This window comes from Callorhinus ursinus, unplaced genomic scaffold (assembly GCF_003265705.2).
Source record: "Callorhinus ursinus isolate GAN/ISIS: 27379988/994484 unplaced genomic scaffold, GSC_fseal_2.0 scaffold1, whole genome shotgun sequence".
Taxonomy (NCBI): Eukaryota; Metazoa; Chordata; class Mammalia; order Carnivora; family Otariidae; genus Callorhinus; species Callorhinus ursinus.
Genome location: NW_027397063.1, coordinates 18,524,814 through 18,545,963, shown reverse-complemented (window position 1 = coordinate 18,545,963; position 21,150 = coordinate 18,524,814). Strand labels below are relative to the sequence as shown.

At 36.5% G+C, this 21,150-nt stretch overlaps 1 pseudogene; it reads right to left on the bottom strand.

The window, feature by feature from the left end:
• Positions 1 to 6,551: 6,551 nt before the first annotated feature.
• Positions 6,552 to 8,347, bottom strand: LOC112834030 (nuclear ubiquitous casein and cyclin-dependent kinase substrate 1-like; annotated as a pseudogene).
• Positions 8,348 to 21,150: the final 12,803 nt, after the last annotated feature.

Here is a 21,150-nt window from a genome sequence, read left to right as displayed (position 1 = left end):
ACTTCTCCCTATAATCCCCTCCATAGTCTCCACACAGCTTTGGGGTCCCCAAATGTGGAAGGAACCACTAAAAGATATCTCTGCCCAGAAAAGCAGCAAGAGAGATGACCACACTCTGAAGTGGAAAACAAGTCATGCCAGTGCATGTGGCATCAAGGAGAGGAATGAGAATGGCCACTTGGCTGACAGAGTGGACGCAGGGCCTTCAGAAAGGAGATGCTGGATCTGGGCAGTAGAGCAATAAAGGTGTTCATCACACCCAGAGAATAGCACGTACACCCTCAGTGGAGGAAGTGAGCTGTTGTCAGAGGATAAACTGTTCTGTCTAAAATAGAGGCAAGGAGAAGTGGCAGAACATTCCAAATCTGAGGACCCCTAGCTTTGGACAGTGGCCATAGCAGCAAGGAATGGCTATGCCAAGCAGAGCAGTTTTTGGCATTGTCCCGTTGTATCTCGACATATATATTTACTTTTAAACATTTGATGGATCCTTGGAGACCAACATATATGAGTCCAAAATCTTTGCAAGACGCTAAAGTCTACGTGTTGTTAGTACACGAGGACAACCATCTTTCTTATTAATTTAGATATGTATACGACTTCATGTATACTCATAAACTGTTGAGGTTGAGAAAGTTCATATTTCTTAGTGTCATCATTTTCAAACTTAGAGGATAATTTTGTATTAAATTATGCTGCATATTTGTTAATGGCAGTTCAAGAGGCATTTGGTTCCCCCATACATTTTTACAAAGAAAACCAGAGGATGGAAAACTTTCAAAAAGGGTCTATTTTGAAAACTGTTCTTAAACAGTTTTTCTTAGAACAACTGTTCTTAGATTAAGTCACAAGGAACAATCTTTCCTTACTTGTGTCATGCTTTCCCTGACTCTGTTTTAATGATCTTTTGTCCTAATAATTTATTTTTTGAAATATTGATGATCCTTTGAAAATATAATTACTCTTAATTTCTGCAAAGAACATGCCAGGTCAAAAGTTGTTCTTGAGCTTTCTTTGTTCTTTTCTGTGTGTGTGTGTGTGTGTGTGTGTGTGTGTGTGTACACATGTGTGTACATGTGGTTGCATGCATCAGACACCTCTAGAAGTAACATCTCTCAAAGGAAGCCACAATTCCAAATAAGGGGATGGGAAAAGAATTTCTGAATCTCCTCTGAAGTGAGAGTTTGAAAATAAGCCCTCACTGCAGTATAAAGTTATTTTCTAGAGGGTTTGCACATACTGAGAGCTCAATAAACATTTGTTGAGTGATTAAATCACATTTTTATACATTTAATTGTAAAGCTCACCTGCTCTGTTATCCAAAATGATGAAAACATTGTGTCTATGATCCCTAAGAGATAAATTCAGTCTCTAGAACCAAAAGTCATAGGTTCCACTATATCCTTAAGGCCTTTTATTCGAATTGTATATCTTTATCTGGAGAATTCCTACTTATATTGAGTTGAAAATTTGCCTCTCTGAAACATCACCCATTAGGCCTAATGAATTTTCTCTGAAGCTTCACAGAAAAAGTCTACCATACCACCCAACCTATATAAGATAATTTACAAATATTTTAAAGCAGTCATATATATACATTATATATATATATACACACACACACATAAAGCATACATTATAAGCACAAATATTTTATATCAGTAATTATATGCATATTAGTATATAATGCATTATATAATAAGGTAGTATTGTACAAAGTTTATATATAAACTTTCAGTTTAATATCTCCAATTTCAGCCATTCTTTCATTACCCTTCCCCACGTAGGTCATTCTTCCCTCTATTTCATCCAATTTGTCATGAACTTGTTAAGCTGTGATCCTTAGAATTGAATGCAAAATTCCACATATGAACTAATCAGTATTCATGGTTCACTCTTTCAGTAAATACTTAATGAGCACCTATTATAAGCCAGTTATTATAGCAAGAACTAATGGTTAAACAAGACACATAGTCTTTACCTGCCTTTGGAGCTTTAAAATCAAAGATAGTGCTGGGATTGTGGTAAAGACAATCATATTAATATTAAATTATAACTGTGGTAACTTTACATTAAGAATAGGGTGGATAAAATGTCTTTCTTTTTTTTAAGATTTTATTGATTTATTTGAGAGAGAGAGAGTACAAGTGGAGGGGAGGGGCAGAGGGAGAGGGAGAAGCAAGCTCCCTGCTGAGCAGGGAGCCTGATTTGGGGCTCAATCCCAGGACCCTGGGATCATGACTGAGTCAAAGGCAGATGCTTAACCGACTGAGCCACCCAAGGACCCTAAAATCTCTTTCTTTGGACATTATATTACAAAAATATAAAATTATGTCAGTATTTTTAGAATCCACACCAAAAGTTTAATTAAAATAAAATCAGTGGTCATTCATGTTTTCATATAATTTGCTAATAAGGTCAGTCATACAGATAGACACATTTGACATTGAATTTCTTAGAATGTGTGAAAGAAGCAAAACCAGAAAAGGAAGAGCCTAAGGAAAAAAATGATAAAACATCTCTAAAAAGAAAGCATATGCTTAAACAACCAAATAAACAAACAAAAAACACAAATAAAAACCTACAAGTCATTATACTTAAAAAGTAAAGAATTTTAGTTTTCCTTGAGACTGCATTGCACAGTGGACAGAATACTGAAATAGAAATTAGAAAAAATGGATACCAATCCAGATGGTTTAGACTAAACTCACTTATTCTCACTGAGGCTACTAGTATCCTTATAAGAAATCTGGAATTTAAAAGTTCCCTTCTTCCCTGGTTAGCATTTTGAATGCTAATTCATTTGATAATATTTTGAGACTATTAGATAATGCATGAAACTGCTTTAAAAAAGAATAGCCACAATGCCAAGGTAGCTATTTGTTTTTACAGAGGAAGGAGAGAAATTGTGATTATAACCAATAGGGAATAACAGGTATTGACTGACTCTCCAATCATAAAGAGCTATAAAATGGTTTTATCATGCACAGGCAGTACAGAGCTGTGATCCTTAAAACAAGGAACACATGTTAAGTAAATTACACATTTACCTTAGCTTCCTATCTGGGGACACTTTCCAAGCTGAGACACAGAGAAGTAAAGACAAAGAGTATTGCTGGGCAGACAAACAAATCTTTTTGTGATGATCTGGGACTGCCAAGGGGGCTGAAATTTATGAGACAGAATACTGGGGAGGAGAGACATACACAGAGAAAGAACTCAGAAATCTGCTGGGGGTCTCTTTTGGTTCTTTTATGAAATACTAAATTGCATTTGCTCAACGTGTGACATCTTGGGGTCTGAAAGAGATCTGAACGGGAGCTGAATGAAAATTCTAGAGGTTTCCTAGGGCTGAGAAGACTAAGCAACCAGAGTAGATGAACCTCACTGAAAACTAGGGGCTTTTATTTCAGACTTCAGAAAGACCAAGTTTTAAGAGTAGGGCTATTCCAAACATGTCCAAGCCTTGACAGGATCCAGCTTACCTGTGAGCATAGTAATCACTTGCCAGAAAAAAACTTAACATCCTTTAAAAGAAGCTACATCATTTGGATTTCAACAACATAACATCCACAGTACCCAGTATAAAAGCAAAAATACTAGACATGTGAATAAACAGAGAAAAATGAAGAACAGTCAATAGACACAGATACAGAGATGACACAGATCATACAATTCCGGAGATGAAGACACTGGCAGAGCTATGATAAATAGGTTCAAATATGGAAAAGGACAAAGTGCACATAATAAATAAACAGATGGAAAAATCTGAATGGAGAAAGGACAACTATAAAAAAAGATGCTCTGAAACTGAAAAACACAATGTCTGAAATGAAATAAAAGCACAATTGGGCACTGCTGAAAAAATATCAGGAATTGAAGACAGGCCACAGAAACTACGCAAACTGAAGCACAAACTGTAAAAGTAAAACAAAAAAGGCCTCAGTTACCTATAGGTCAATATCACGCACAGGTAAAAAGGTGTAAAAATGTTTTAAAAAATATCAGCCCATATCAGCAACATAAAATGCACAATTCATATAAACACAAAGAAAGTGTACACACTTAGGTACATCATTGTCAAATGGCTAAAACTCAATGATAAATAGAAAAATCTTAAAGGTTGCCACATAAAAAAGACACACATAATAGGAAAACTAACAAGAGAAACCACTGACTTTTTAAATAGGAAATTATACATTTCAGAAGACAGCAAAACATCTTAAAATGCTGAAATTTAAAAAAAAAGTCAATCTAAAATTCAATATGTTGCACAAAAATTATTTGAAAATAAAGAGAAAATAAAAACAATTGTGTTAAATAAATGTTGGGAGAACTTGTCACCAGCAGACTTAAAATCCAATCAATATTAAAGAAAGTTCTTTTGAAGGAACGGATACCATATAAAAATTCAAATTTATGTAAGGGAATACAGAATAGGAATGATTAATATATGGTTAATATGAAATACGCTTTTATACTTTCTTAATTTTTAAAAGACCTTTGACTTTTTAAAGTAAATAGTAGAAACAATGTATTTTGAAGTTGATAATATATTTAGAAGCAAATGGTATGAAACAATAGCACAAAAATAGAAGCAGGTAAGGAAAAGTATATTGTCAATATGTTTTACATTAAATAAGAGGTGATAGAATATTACTTTGAGGCAGAGGGTGATAAGTTAAAGATTTACCTTATTTTTAAAATAAAGATAAATGAAGTATGCATAGTTATATAATATAGGAGATAAAGTGTATTTCTAAAGGTAGTTAAATAATCCAACAGAAGGCAATTTATTTAATGAAGCAACAAACTCCTGATACCCCTGATACCACACAATGGGGAAAAAAGAAAGAACAAATGGTACCATAGAAAATCAATAACAAAATGAAAACTTAAACCCAATCATAATCATAAGTATATTATTGGGTGGATCTGAATGCACATTTATGGCATAAAAGAATTTCAATTTTCTGTTTTCACAAAAGAAAAATCTCAAGTCTTTGTGATTGAGTTTCACATTAACTGGTACTTTATTTGCTTAAAACCTAAACATTGTCAGCTAAGAAGAGATCCACTCTGGTGTATGTTTCTTACCATTTAAGTTTTAGGTTTTGAGGGGTTTTTTTTGATCCTTGCTAAAATTTTATCCAAAAAACAGAATAGATACAGATATAGTCAAAAACATGAACCATTAGGAGCACCTGGGTGGCTCAGTCGTTAAGCTTCTGCCTTTGGCTCAGGTCATGATCCTAGGGTCTTGGAGAAGCCTGCTTCTCCCTCTCCCACTCCCCCTGTTTGTGTTCCCTCTTTGGCCGTGTCTCTCTCTGTCAAATAAATAAATAAAATTAAAAAAAAAAGTGAACCATTAGAGAATGAAATAGGAAATCAAGAGTGATTTAAGTTTGGGGGCTCCTGGGTGGTTTAGTGGGGTGAGCTTCTGACTCGTGGTTTCAGCTGGATCATGACCTCAGGGTTGTGAGATCCAGCCCTGATTCGGACTCCTTACTCAGCGAGAGTGGAGGGGGGGTGTCTACTTGAGATTCTCTCTCTCTCCCTCTACCCCCCCACTCACCTGTGTGTGCTCTCTCTCTCTCAAACAAATAAATAAATCCATTAAAAAAAGAGAATGACTTAAGTTTTGGTGGCCCTCACCTTTTCTTTTTCTTTTTTTAAAAAAAGTTCCTTAACAAGGTCGGATAACACCATCCCCTGCCCTTCCCCCAAGGTAAAAAATATGAATACTTTTAGTAACAATTCAGAATTCATCTTTATCTCCTACCTGCCCCATCAGTGAAAGTTTAACATCATGATTTTTTTTAGACATCTACACTTGTGTATATAGATATATAAACTTGTATTAGATGACAACTGATTTTTTTTTTTTGAGTCCAGGTAGAGAAAGAAGCAATCATTTTTAACTAAAATCCTTCTATGTTTTTGATTACTGTTCAACTTGTTACCATTTAGCAAAAAACAAATTTCCATATCATTCAACTCAAATCTTATTGCTCCATGACTGTGGTCTACCTTCCATTAAAAATAAAAAGATGAAGCAGTCAGCCGAGTGATTACTTTGACATGGCTTTCACTGGGAAGGGGGGTCATGGCAAAGAGAAGACCATAGACAAAAAGGTAATTAAACATACAATGGTTTTCTTAAAAAAAGAGAGAGAGAGGGAGATGTTATTTTCAAGAAAAGGAAAAAAGCATTGAAAGCCCATGAGTTAAGCCATAGCCAAAATCATGTTTTATCTTAATAAGAAGATTTTCTTTTTTCCCCCTACTTTTTGTTCTTCTATTTTTTAAATAAAATCTCTCTCCAATTGGTCAAATGTCCCAATCTTGGTTTCAGCTCAGGTAGTGATCTCAGGGTCGTGAGATGGAGTGGGCTCTGCACTCAGCCCATGAGGCTGCTTGAGAATTTCTCTCCCTCTCCCTCTGTTTCTCCTGCACGTGCTCTCTCTCTCTCTTTCACAAACAAACAAATATTTAAAAATAAATAAAATAAGTCAAATAATCAAATAAAATTTCTCCACAAACCATCATCACTTTTTTAATCCTCCCCAGACTGGGCTTCATCTTCAGACGCTACATCCCCCGATTTCTCAGGTGGAGGGCTTGCAAAGGTGTTCTTTTCTGGGGGGCTTTCTGGTTCCTCCTCTTCTTTGAGAGGAGTCCTTTCCTTTGATGTCTCTGAGGCTGTGGGGCGACCTACTTTTCCCTTTGCTTTTCACAGGGTTTGGCATCACTGCGGCCTTTAGTCTGGGTTTTGGCATTTTTCTTTCTCTCAGGTTTGGACTTCTTAACTATCGTTTTGTTTTTCTTTTTTGAACTGCCATAGTCACTGCCCTCATCATCTTCCACTAGGAAATCATCATCGCTGCCAGAATCTTCCTCCTGGAATTGTGCCTCATCCTCCTGTTCTTGTTCTCCACTGCCCACATCTTCCATGAGCATCACTCTGGAAGCTACATGCTTTGCTGGAGCTCATTCTTATGGGCTTCTTTTTCATCTTCGCTGTCCTCTGCCGAGTGAGAATCATCCTTGGTCTTCACATCTGTTACTTCTGAGTCCTCGCTATCTTCCTGTGAATTCTTTCCAGATTGCCTCTTATTTTTAGCTTCCCTGGGAGATTGAACTTTCTTATCTGGAGGGCCTCAATCTCTTCCATAATCTTCTTGGCATCATTAAATTCCTGACACCAAATAATCAATGACCTTTTTATTTGTGACAGGCCGAGATATATTCGCTGTTGAAACAGGATTGAGTCAAGAAGCCACAGACCAGGACTGCCCCCCCAGCCTCCACCAACTCAGCACACCCCCCTCAACTTCAGCCCATGGGGCTGCTGCTGCTGAACCTTGACCTGCTGGCTTCTCAAACTCCATTACTTCTTGGTTCAGGGCCCCTTAATCAGACAACCCCCCCACAACCCACCCTACACTCTGCTCCCCCATCTCTTCAAAATGGATGAATCAAACTAGCTCTCATAATCGTATTAAATGCTAGTGGACTAGACATTCCCATTAATAGACAGATATATCCAATCTACCAGGAACACAGAAAAATGTTCAATCCCCAATATGGCACCATTGGAAGAAGAGACCAAACAACCACCTAGTGTCAATTTCACATTAGGCTCCCATCACCCTGACAGTGGTTCTTCATGACTAGAGTTGACATATATTCTGTATATTTTCTGCTTCATAGGACTTCAGCCAGTTCCAATATCCAACTATTTACAGAGTATTATATCTTCAAACATAAACAGTGCCCAAAACCAAAGGACTGATTTTATAGCGAGAAGTATGGTAATGGGCACACAACAATGGAATCCACTGGACTTAATGCATACACCACCACCAGAAGCTGCCAAACTGACCTTTCAATAGAGTGGCTTATTGAGGTTACAACTGAGGCACAAGTTCTAATATGTTATTATGTGCAGATGAGTACCACCCTCAAGGATGCAATACACACTCTTAATTGGCAACCAATGTTATGTCTTCAATCAATAAAAATCATAGGTCTAGAAATCAAGATGCAAAAGTGAAAGTGTTTACCTGTTTACCATCACTTTTCTTAACGCATGCTTCTGGTCCTTGCAACACTAACCTCAGTAAAGGTCTTTGGAAATCCTGGTTTTCCAAATGGTTAACTCTTCTAATTGATGCCAGCAAGGGTATTGAAAGGGTTCTATTCAAAGCCCCCTCCCCAGCCAAGATTACAGATAAAACTTGTAGGTGTCTGTACTTGACCCTAACTGTTTTTCTAGGTCATGGTGCCCCACATTCTCAGAAAACAGACCACAACTATAAAACATACTCTCCTCTAGCTGGACCATGACTCATATCCGGGACAAGCCCCTGACAGAGCCCCTTGAAAAACCTGTCACCTCCTGCTCTACCTGGCCAAGAGTCGATCCCCTCCCTCATGGGTGCAGCGGCAACCCTCTCACATCCTTAAAACCCCTTAAAAGGCCCAGCCTAACAGAAACTCAGACCCAACATCTCTCTTGATGTATGGTGCCTCTCCTCCTTCAGAGAATGAATAAACTCCATCCTGTTTATTGTTCTACTCTTGGTGCAATTCTTCGCCACCCCTGTCACCAGCCACCCTAACAAGTCTCAACAGATTTTATTCTCTGGCTGTTGCCTGAAAACTTTGAACTCAAGTGCCCAAAGAAAAGCAGAAACATGGAGGAGGCACAGATCTGAGGGGTAGTGTCCCTGACTATCACAAGGAGCTAGAACTACTGTTACACAACAGAGGAACACGTTTAGCACTCGGATGGCACACCTCAGCATTTTTTGGTGCCCCATTTGCACAATCTGACCAGTTAATGAGTAAGTATAGCAGCCACATCCAAAGACCAGGCTCTCAGTACCCTCAGATATTAGGTTCTTCATCATACCACTAAGTAAACTTTCTAATTGAATTTAGTTTCCAGCCAAAGGTGAGGGGAATCTTGAATGGCTAGTAGAGGATGGAGATGATGAGTATTATCAGTTGTGACCAAGAGACTGGCTTCAGTGAGAGAGGCTGTAGTTCATCTCACTAAACTTCCTATGATACATTCGCTCTGGGAAATAAGACCCATCAGAGTCCTAATGGATCTGTTCCCAGAAATTTTATGAAGTGGATTCAAGTGGCACAAAGGATGAACTATAGTGAATGCAGTCCTGTGCAACCCAGCACGCCAGCGCTTTAGTGCTGAAGGAATTATTCTCCTAGCATTGAAAGGAGATAGCTGTCAGATGTAAGCCCTCTCATCAAATTGCTGTCAGCTAGAGAGAGCAAACTCATCCAAGGCTACACGTTCTCCTAATACAACCAAAAACCAACAACTGATTGATAAGGGCCTTACAAGTCCGGTCACTTTGTTCCAGTTCAGAACAACTTTGAAGGTCTATCCCAGACTTTGATATTCCCATCAGACAAACTGGTACCTTTGTTGTAACTTCATTTTAGCCCAACTTCTCCTTCTAATTAATCCCTCTTCCATCGCTTTCACCCTAGGTAGGTATTTATCCCAAAAGAATGCTCTGCAATAAACTTTCTGCAAGTTATCTGCCTCAGAGTTGGATCTGTGACTCCTATACACAGAAAAATACAAAAATTTTCAAGAAAATAAAATAAAGAATATGTAAGCAAGTGAAAATATATTTTAAATTAACAGTTTGCAAGGGTCAATATTGCTAAGGTGGTCATAGTGTCTTTTGGATCAATGGGATTCCATTAAATTTTTCTTGCAATTTTTTCCATAGAACTTGGGAAAGTGATTCTAAATTATAAATGTAAATAATAAGTATCTAGATGGTCTAAAACAATCCTGACAAAGATGAGTTTGGAAGATTTATATTACATGACTTTAAGACTTAGAATAAGGTACATTAAACAAGACAATTTAGGGTTGCATAAGGATGAACAAATAAATTCAATGAAACCAAAGAGACTTAGAAATAGATCTAATACATACAGTCAATTAATTTTCAACAAAGACATTAAATGCAATATAGTGGTGAATAAAAGTCTTCCTGCCAAAAGATGTTAAAATAGGCAACATTCATAAGGAAAAAAGAGAACATCGATCCCTAACCACTATTTACTACATACAAAAAAAATTATTTGAGATGGATTGTAAATCTAAAAATACACACCAAAATCATAAAGCTTATAGAAGAAATTGTTGGAGAATTTCTCCAACCCCTTTAACTTTCTTAGACAGGACACAAAATGCATGAACCACCAAAAGAAAAAAAAGATAAATTGGATTCCATCAAAATTAAAACAGTTGCTCATCCAAAAACACTTGTTAAAAAAAGTGAAAAGGTGAGCCACAGCCTGGGGAAGATATTCAGAACACTTGTATCTAGCAAAGGAATTGTATACAGAACATATAAAGATCTCCTGCAATTAATTAACAACAATAAGTGAACTAAAATTTTTTAAATGAGCATAAGACTTAAATAAACATCAAATAAGGAAGATATACAAAAGGCAAATAAGCACTTTAAAAAGTTCTCTGTATCATTAGTCATCAAGGAAAAGCAAATTCAAAACACAATGAGATATCACTTCGTAAACTAGAATGGTTATAATTAGAATGTTTGACAACCTGAAATACTGATGTTTTGGAGGAACAAAAATCTCATACATTGCTGGTGGAAAACTGGCTATTTTTTACAAAGTTAAACATAAATCTATCCTTTAATTTAGCAATCCCATTCCTTGGTATTTGCCCAAATAAACTGAAATATATGTCAAACAAAAGATTTCTTTAAAAATATTCATGAGGGAAACTGTTCCAAAAAATAGAAATGGAAGGAAAACTTCCAAACTCATTTTATGAGGCCAGCATTACCTTGATCCCCAAACCAGACAAAGACCCCATCAAAAAGGAGAATTACAGACCAATATCCTTGATGAGCATGGATGCAAAAATTCTCACCAAAATACTAGCCAATAGGATCCAACAGTACATTAAAAGGATTATTCACCACGACCAAGTGGGATTTATCCCTGGGCTGCAAGGTTGGTTCAACATCCGCAAATCAATCAACGTGATACAATACATTAACAAAAGAAAGAACAAGAATCATATGATCCTCTCAATAGATGCAGAAAAAGCACTTGACAAAGTACAGCATCCTTTCTTGATCAAAACTCTTCAGAGTATAGGGATAGAGGGTACATACCTCAATATTATAAAAGCCATCTATGAAAAACCTACAGCGAATATCATTCTCAATGGGAAAAAGCTGAGAGCTTTTCCCCTAAGGTCAGGAACGCGGCAGGGATGTCCCCTATCACCACTGCTATTCAACATAGTATTAGAAGTTCTAGCCACAGCAATCAGACAACAAAAAGAAATCAAAGGCATCCAAATCGGCAAAGAGGAAGTCAAAATCTCACTCTTTGCAGATGATATGATACTTTATGTGGAAAACCCAAAAGACTCCACCCCAAAACTGCTAGAACTCATACAGGAATTCAGTAAAGTAGTAGGATATAAAATCAATGCACAGAAATCAGTGGCATTCCTATACACCAACAACAAGACAGAAGAGAGACAAATCAAGGAGTCGATCCCATTTAAAATTGCACCCAAAACCATAAGATACCTAGGAATAAATTTAACCAAAGAGGCAAAGGATCTGTACTCAGAAAACTATAAAATACTCATGAAAGAAACTGAAAAAGACACAAAGAAATGGAAAAATGTTCCATGCTCATGGATTGGAAGAACAAACATTGTGAAGATGTCAATGCTACCTAGAGCAATCTACACATTCAATGCAATCCCCATCAAAATACCATCAACTTTTTTCAAAGAAATGGAACAAATACTCCTAAAATTTGTATGGAACCAGAAGAGACCCCAAATAGCCAGAGGAATATTGAAAAAGAAAAACAAAGCTGGTGGCATCACAATTCCGGACTTCCAGCTCTATTACAAAGCTGTCATCATCAAGACAGTATGGTACTGGCACAAAAACAGACACATAGATCAATGGAACAGAATCGAGAGCCCAGAAATGGACCCTCAACTCTATGGTCAACTCATCTTTGACAAGGAGGAAAGAATGTCCAATGGCAAAAAGATAGTCTCTTCAACAAATGGTGTTGGGAAAATTGGACAGCCACATGCAGAAGAATGAAACTGGACCATTTCCTTACACCACACAGAAAAATAGACTCCAAATGGTTGAAAGACCTAAACGTGAGACAGGAGTCCATCAAAATCCTAAAGGAGAACACAGGCAGGAACCTCTTTGACCTCAGCCGCAGCAACTTCTTCCTAGAAACATCGCCAAAGGCAAGGGAAGCAAGGGCAAAAATGAACTATTGGGATTTCATCACGATAAAAAGCTTTTGCACAACAAAAGAAACAGTCCACAAAACCAAAAGACAACCAACAGAATGGGAGAAAATATTTGCAAATGCCATATCAGATAAAGGGCTAGTATCCAAAATCTATAAAGAACTTATCCAACTCAACACCCAAAGAACAAATAATCCAATCAAGAAATGGGCAGAAGACATGAGCAGACATTTTTCCAAAGAAGACATCCAAATGGCCAACAGACACATGAAAAAGTGCTCACCATCGCTCGGCATCAGGGAAATCCAAATCAAAACCTCCATGAGATACCACCTCACACCAGTCAGAATGGCTAAAATTAACAAGTCAGGAAACGACAGATGTTGGCGGGGATGCGGAGAAAGGGGAACCCTCCTACACTGTTGGTGGGAATGCAAGCTGGTGCAACCACTCTGGAAAACAGTATGGAGGTTCCTCAAACAGTTGAAAATAGAGCTACCATATAACCCAGCAATTGCCCTACTGGGTATTTACCCCAAAGATACAAATGTAGGGATCCGAAGGGGTACGTGCACCCCAATGTTTATAGCAGCAATGTTCACAATAGCCAAACTGTGGAAAGAGCCAAGATGTCCATCGACAGATGAATGGATAAAGAAGAGGTGGTATATATACACAATGGAATATTATGCAGCCATCAAAAGGAATGAGATCTTGCCATTTGCAACAACGTGGATGGAACTGGAGGGTGTTATGCTGAGTGAAATAAGTCAATCAGAGAAAGACATGTATCATAGGACCTCACTGATATGAGGAATTCTTAATCTCAGGAAACAAACTGAGGGTTGCTGGAGTGGTGGGGGCTGGGAGAGATGGGGTGGCTGGGTGATAGACATTGGGGAGGGTATGTGCTATGGTGAGCGCTGTGAATTGTGCAAGACTGTTGAATCACAGATCTGTACTTCTGAAACAATTAATGCAACATATGTTAAGAAAAAAGAAAAAGAACAAGATAGCAGGAGGGGAAGAATCAAGGGGAGTAAGTCGGAGGGGAGACGAACCATGAGAGATGATGGACTCTGAAAAACAAACTGAGGGTTCTAGAGGGGAAGAGGGTGGGGGATGGGTTAGCCTGGTGATGGGTATTAAAGAGGGCACATTCTGCGTGGAGCACTGGGTGTTATGCACAAACAATGAATCGTGGAACACTACATCAAAAACTAATGATATAATATATGGTGATTAATATAACAATAAAAAATTAAAAAAAATATTCATGAGGGTTGCCTGAGTTAAGCTGGTTAAGTGTTTGCCTTCGGCTCAGGTAATGATCCTAGGGTCCTCGGATCGAGCCCCACATCAGACTCCCCGCTCAGTAGGAAGCCTGCTTCTCCCTCTCCCTCTGCCTGCCACTCCTCCTGCTTGTGCTCTCTCTTTCTGTGTCAAATAATAAAAATCTTCAAAAAAATATTCATGGGAGCTTTATTCATAATGTCTCAAAGCTAGAAACAATACAGATATTCATCAAAAGTAAAATAGATTTAAAAAATGGTGTATTCATATAATGGAATACTACTTGGTAATAAAAAGAATGATCGAAGAACTTGGATGATTCCAAAAAATATTCCCCATTTACATGAATTTTTATAAAAGACAAAACTGATGTCATGATAGCAATTAGACAATAGTTGCCTCTGAGGGTTTAATTGACTCAGGAAGGAAAGGAAGAAAGTTCCTCAGGTGTTGAAAATATTCTACCTTGACAGGGGTGTGGGTAGCACAGGCACATGCATTTGTCACATACTCTACACATAAGATGAATCTATTTCCCTGTATAAAAATTATACCTCATAAAAATTTAATAGGAGGTAGAATTAAATGTCAGGAAGCCACTAAGAGGCAACACACTGGAATATTTCTGGGAAGGTCAAAGCCAAATTATAAGTGGGTTGTTTTTAATGACCACATAATTCAATGTTGTCTTCTTTTCCTCCCTATAAAGTGTTTCGTTTCTTCTTGTCAGCCAGAAGATAACTATTTGGTGAACATCCACTATACATGAAGCACTGTAATCTCAGGTCTCCTACGCTTGATAGCTCATGGCAGATAGCTAGCTAGTTAATTAAGTTACATCTTGTTTGAACTTAATATGTTTCCTTTTCTTCATCATTTGTAAGAACATTAAGAAAATTAACATGGAAGAAAAAAATCAACTGTTGAAAAGTGTTCCATCGGTGATAACAACAGTTGGGGAGATATTTTTCATTTGGGAAATTCCTAGCCCTCATGAAATAAGGGAAGTCATATTCTTCAAGTTGAATCCTTTTCAATTCTCAAAGAGTTTAATGAAAGCACAAAAACAAAATAAGACTTGTCGAGAGTTCAGTTTTACTTCACTGTCATGTTGAATATGCCTTGTTGCAAGATTAAGCATCATGGGAAGAGCTTGATAAATATGTCGATTTTGAGTCCCTATCTTGAAAACTATTTGAGTAAGACTATGCCACCAGGTTCTTAAAATAAGATTACAAAAAACTAGGTTTGACATAACTACAGAAAAAGTCTGTGAAAAAAAGTCTATATCGAAGATTGTTATAGACAGTGTCCCCACAAATTTCCTATGTTGAAAGCTAACACCCAATGTGCTAGTATTTGGAGGTGGGCCTCTGGGAGGTGATTAGGTCATGAGGGTAGAGTCCTCGTGAATGGAAGTAGTGTCTTTATAATGGAGACCCCAAAGAGATTCCTTGCCCCTTTCCACCACACAGAGACAGAGACATTGAAAAGACATCCATATACAAATCTGAGGAAGCAGAACCTCACCAGCAAATCTGTCAGTGCCTTGACCTTGCACTTCCCAGCCTCCAGAGCAGGGAGAAATAAGTTCCTGTTATTTATAAGGCACCTAGTATATGGTATTCTGTTATAGCAGTGTGGGGAGATTAAGACAGAGATCATCACAGACAAAAGCCATGGCTGTGTGAATGATTTTTCTCTTCCCAGGACTTACAGCTCCCTCTTGGTTCTCTTGTCTCTATTTCAGCCTCCAGGGACACCATATTGTCTCCTTGCTGCAAGACCCAGAAATGGACAAAAACTCTTTTCCCATCTTACTCCTTGCTTAACAAAGAAAAGCTAAAATTTGAAAATAACTTTACTAAGAACTAAGGAGAAAGTAAAGGAAAATAAAGAAAATGCAAAATTAGAAAAGGTTCAGCCTAATAAAATACAGATTTCTGATTCAAACATAGTTAAAGTGAAGCCACACATTAACTGGTCCAATTTACCAACATTCAGGCCAGGGTTTTGCTCACTTCCTCCAACACGTCCTACTGATTAGAGATGCATCTAGGTTTGAAAAATAAAAAAAACAACTCCTTTTAAACTTACAAATTATTACTTATGGAGGTTAAGTCTATTATAAATTTTAATTAGATATTCCTTTTTTGGTGTGTGTGTGTGTGTGTGTGTGTGTGTGTGTGTGTGTTTTTCTAATACAAAGCTGAGATAACTGGGGAGGAACAGGGTTAAACAGACAATTTTGGAGCAAAAAAAAACACAGTAGGGAAACAGGTCAGAGTCTAAGCATTTAGCAACACCTTGCATGTCCATGCCGTAGGCCTGAAGTGCCTTATAAAAAGCAACTAGTCCTTTTCTCACTCAGAGTCTTTCTTTGGTCCCCCGTTTAAAGACTCCCTCTCTTCTCCTGGCTTTTAATTCTCTTTGTATAGTTTCTTCTGAACAGTGACTGAATTGGCTGGTCTGTGACTTGGCTGTAAATTACTCCCCTGTAAGTTTCCTCTCATTTGATTGGCTTCAATCTCTATAGTCTGGCCTCTTCCCTGATCTTGGCCTAGACTCCAGAAGCACTGCACTACAGCTTAGTCTGTGCTGAGGGGCTCCTCCTTGTCTGAAAGTTGACTCAGATGCATGAGGAGATGAAATACAGAACTCTGTATGAGCAAATCGCTATCAGGGCACAGGGTATGAGTAAGGGTTGTGTGGGAGGGATTCAAAGTTGAAAAAGAATAAAGAAAGGGAAGTGAGAGACTGTTAGAATTTTGTCTGACCCTAGGAATTACATCGGCTTATGACACACATCAAATCATTTTGTTTTCTCTGATGACGTGAATGCCAGAGGTTTCTGACCTCGGAGGTGTTTGAGTTATCTTGCGTTCCCACACACCTCTTTGCTTTTCCTCTATCACCTTGAAGGGACCTTCTTTCTCCCCTTCCCAGGATTTAATCCTTGGCTTTCTGCTCTTCTCTCTGAGCTGCATTTAAATCATCCTTCCGTGTATACATTTTCAAATTCTGTGCCTATGCTTTCAATTTCTAATGCTGTAGTATATGTTCAGCACACTTCCTCCCACACTCTATTTTCCTTGAAAACAAATGTCACTTGACCTATGACTCCCAATAGCTACCTTCCTCCTGCTGATAGAATTATTTGCTGACAAATTTATTGGAAAGACAAGAATTATTTGCTGACAAAATTATTTGAAAGATTTTACATCCAAAGCATATGTTTCCTTTCTGTAGTTTCTTACATACTGCCATCTGGTTTCTATTCCTGCTTTATCTCCCTCTACACTCTCTCTTAGACCACTTTGCTGCATTAAAAACCAGAAAAGCTGCTTGACTGAAGACCATGAAGATCTTTGAGTAAATTTCCCTTCTTCCTGAGTTGCTTAAACCAAGTGGAGCTGGGATATATTATGAAGAAAAGTAGTACAAATAAAGTGAGGTATGAATTGGAAAACCTGCCCCCCCCCCCACCGCCCAGTCCAAGTTAACATGCCTTCATTGAGGTCTTACCATATCCCAGCCACTTTATTTAAATGATAGAGAAGTAAAGGTGAGGGGAGAAAGACCATTGTTGAATTCCTGGATGATAACTGAATTCTTGAAAAGAATTCAAGAAATTATCATGTTCATTTTATCTGGGTGAACTTGAGTTCTAAAACTACATTTGCAAGGGCCTAATAGAAATATCTTTGCCACAATCTTAATATCAGAAAAATTAAACTCATTAGCTCCCTTCAATTGTTCCTGAAAATTGCATTTTATGTTTTACTAATGCAACTCCTTATCACATTTTTATCTCTTTCTTACATCCCTTCATGTATAATCAGTCACCAGCTACATTCTCTGAGGTCTGAGTACTACACTGGTAATGCCTCTCCTGGAATTGATTTATTGAGTTGAGTTTTGCTTTTTAAGTCTACACAAGAATAATGTAGCATCATTAATGTCAGAAAACTGAAATTTAAGGTTAAGATCATTAGAAAATACAAAGTGGGATAGTTCATGTTGAAAAAGAAATGATCCACCCACAAAAAAGATTTAAAAATTATGAAACTTTCTGAACCTAACAAAAGAGAAAATTAACATTTTGACAATCATCATGGGAACTGTGGCACACGTTTTCCAGAAACTCGCATATAAAATAAACCAAAATTTACAAGACAAGGGAGAATTTAAGTAACTTAAAAAGTAAACACTACTGCATTCAAAAGGCAATACACATTCAGCTGAAATGCACATACAATATCTACAAAAAATGACCACATATAAAGTCACGAATGTAATGCCCCAAAAGTAAAAATTAAGAAAATCATTTTATGCATACAAGTTATATTCACTATTAAAGCTAAAAAATAGTTAAAATTCAATAACCTTTCAAGTAAAAGAAACAAAAACAAAATTAAAAAAATCTCCTGGCAAACTAGGAAGATAATAGAATTCTCTTACTCTGATAGTGCATATTTATTGGAAGTCCAAGATGCACATCATGCCAGAAACAGCTAATGGAAAACATTATACACTTTCCTACTAAAAGCAGGAAAAGGATTATAATTTCTGCTACCACTACTACTATCTATCACTATATTACAGGTCTTGCAATAAAATGAGAAAAGAAATGAATTGGAAAGATAATTTTTTTATATATCATTAAATATATGAGGGGAAAAACTAATATCTTTATTATAGTTAGAACCGATAAGTGAGTTTAGCAATACAGGAGGATTAAAGTATAATGTATAAATAACAAATAGCTTTTCTAAATCCTGCCAATATAAGACAAAAACAATCATGTTCACAGTAATAATAAAAAATATAAAGTGCTTAAGAATATATTTCATAAAAAAAGATGAGTAAAGTATTCAACTTGTGAGAGCAGAAAAATTTCAGAGTAAATTCTCACAAAACAAAATTTTAAAATATGCTAAAATTCATGAAATTAAAAATTCAAACATGACCAACAAAAGTAAAACTGGATTATATGAAAAGATTTAAGTTAATAACAAAAAGATAAGACTGATTCAGGGAAAATAAGAAAAGGCTTAAATAAAATACAAAAAACGAAAAAGAAGTATATTTAGAGATGGAATAGAATAGAGATTTAAAAATTGAAAGAAAATATTTTGACTTTTAAAGAGAAAATCATAAAAGTATACAGAATGGCATTACTCCTGAAAAAATAAACTGAAATAACATCTTCATTGATGGCAAACCTCAACATAGTTTTTCTTAACTAATATAAAATGTCTTTGCAATGTAAATCAATAAAATCAATATCCAATAGGATTTAATATAATTTTGCAGGCTAATTCTAAATTTCACATAAAAGATAAATTTGTAGGAATCTGAAGATGAACAAAAAGGACAATATATCCTACCACAGTCAAATATACTTTTTTTATTTTTATTTTTTTTTAATTTTTTTTATTGTTATGTTAATCACCATATATTACATCATTAGTTTTTGATGCAGTGTTCCATGATTCATTGTTTGTTCATAACACCCAGTGCACCATGCACCATGCAAAACGTGCCCTCCTCAATACCCATCACCAGGCTAACCCATCCCCCCACCCCCTACCCTCTAGAACCCTCAGTTTGTTTTTCAGAGTCCATCATCTCTCATGGTGAAGGCTATCTTAATTTTTTGGGGGGTGGGGAGAGAGAGAGTATGAATTGGGGTACAGAGGAAGAGGGAGAGAGAGAATCCCAAGCAGGCTCTGTGCCCAGCAAGCACGGAGCTGTTTGCAGGGTTTGATCTCATGACCCTGAGATCATGACCTGAGCTGGAATCAAGAGTCAGTTGCTTAAACTGAGGGTTCTAGAGGGGAGGGGGGGAGGGGAATGGGTTATCCTGGTGATGGGTATTGAGGAGGGCACGTTCTGCATGGAGCACTGGGTGTTATGAACAAACAATGAATCATGGAACACTGCACCAAAAACTAATGATGTAATATATGGTGATTAACATAACAATAAAAAAATTAAAAAAAAAAAGAGTCAGTTGCTTAACCAGCCGAGCCACCCAGGCACCCCATCAGATATACTTTTAAAGAACTATGGTATTTATGCATGAATAGACAACAAAATCCATAAAACTAAATAAAACATTCAGTAAGAGACCCATAATTAAGTATTTGAAAAAGATGGTACTTCATATCAGTGAAGAAAAGAAACATTATTCCATAAATGTTCTTAGAAAATTAGTTGAATATTTGGGCAAATAAGTTAGCTCTCATTTCAGACTTTTCACAAATATAAATTTTAGGTGGAAAACATAAAACAAAATATTATAAATATAAGACAATGTTTTCTTGAGTGTAGGCTAGTGTAGGCTTATATAAGACAAAAAAGAAAAAGTTATAAATAAAAATATTGACACATAGACTAAACCAGATTTAATAGCATGAATTCTACTAATACAGCATTAATAAAGTTAAATGATAAGTAAAGATGGAGGAAGAATATTTGCAATATTTATGATGCTAAAATTTCAAAAAGCAGTAGCTATCAAACTCTCTGTAGCAAAGTCATTTTTCTCTATTTTTAATCTTTAACAATACATTTATAGAATACAATAAAAATGAGGAAAACAAAATTTAAAAAAATATATAAAGTGTAAGTATTTTTCTTAAATGATATTGAATAGTCATAAAATTACTCGGTCCACTGGCTTTCAGTTTCTCCACCTACCAGTTTGTAGACCAGAAATAAATCACTGGTGGAATAGCACAGGTCCAGAGATGCACTCTAAACTGAACAGATCTTAAGAGGTCCTACAGAATTAGAATGAAAATGGCAAAAGGCCAACCCAAGAATGATTCAAGTGTATTAACATGGAAGTCACAGAAAAGCATAAGTATACACAAAAATATGCAATTCGTCTTGGTAATCAGGACCTTATAAATTAAATCAATAAGACCTTTTAAAAGCTTGATGATACCAAGTCTTAAAGGGAGTTGTAGGGAAAATAGGCGTTTCTACATTGCTGATGAAAGAATAAATTGATAGAGCCACTCTGGGAACTATTTGATACTATCTCTTAAAGTTAACCAGATACTACCAAACCAAAACTCTGTTAACACCTAATATTTAATTCATCTTATACTCTGGCAGAAAATTTCCCATATTTCCTCCAGGAGACATATACATAGATGTTCGTTTTGTGATTTTTTATAAAAGCAATTAATTGAAGGGGAAAAAACCCACAAAAGTTCTCAATAGGGGCTATGAAACATTTATACCATGGAAAACAGATTAAAACTTGTTAGATTACACTGACACTTATTTTTGAGAATAAAAACAAAATCCCCATACTCTATAGGTAATACATATAAATATTTACAAAAAGTACTAAGAACATATATTTCAAACTCATGAAGGTAGTGATGTCAGGTGGAGATGTAAATAAACTAAGGGGGAAAAATCAAGTTTGAGGAAGTAATGAGCAAAGGGCAGTTCATTTTTATAATAATATTTTAATATTTTGAAAGAAGAATATTCTTGTGCAGTATTTG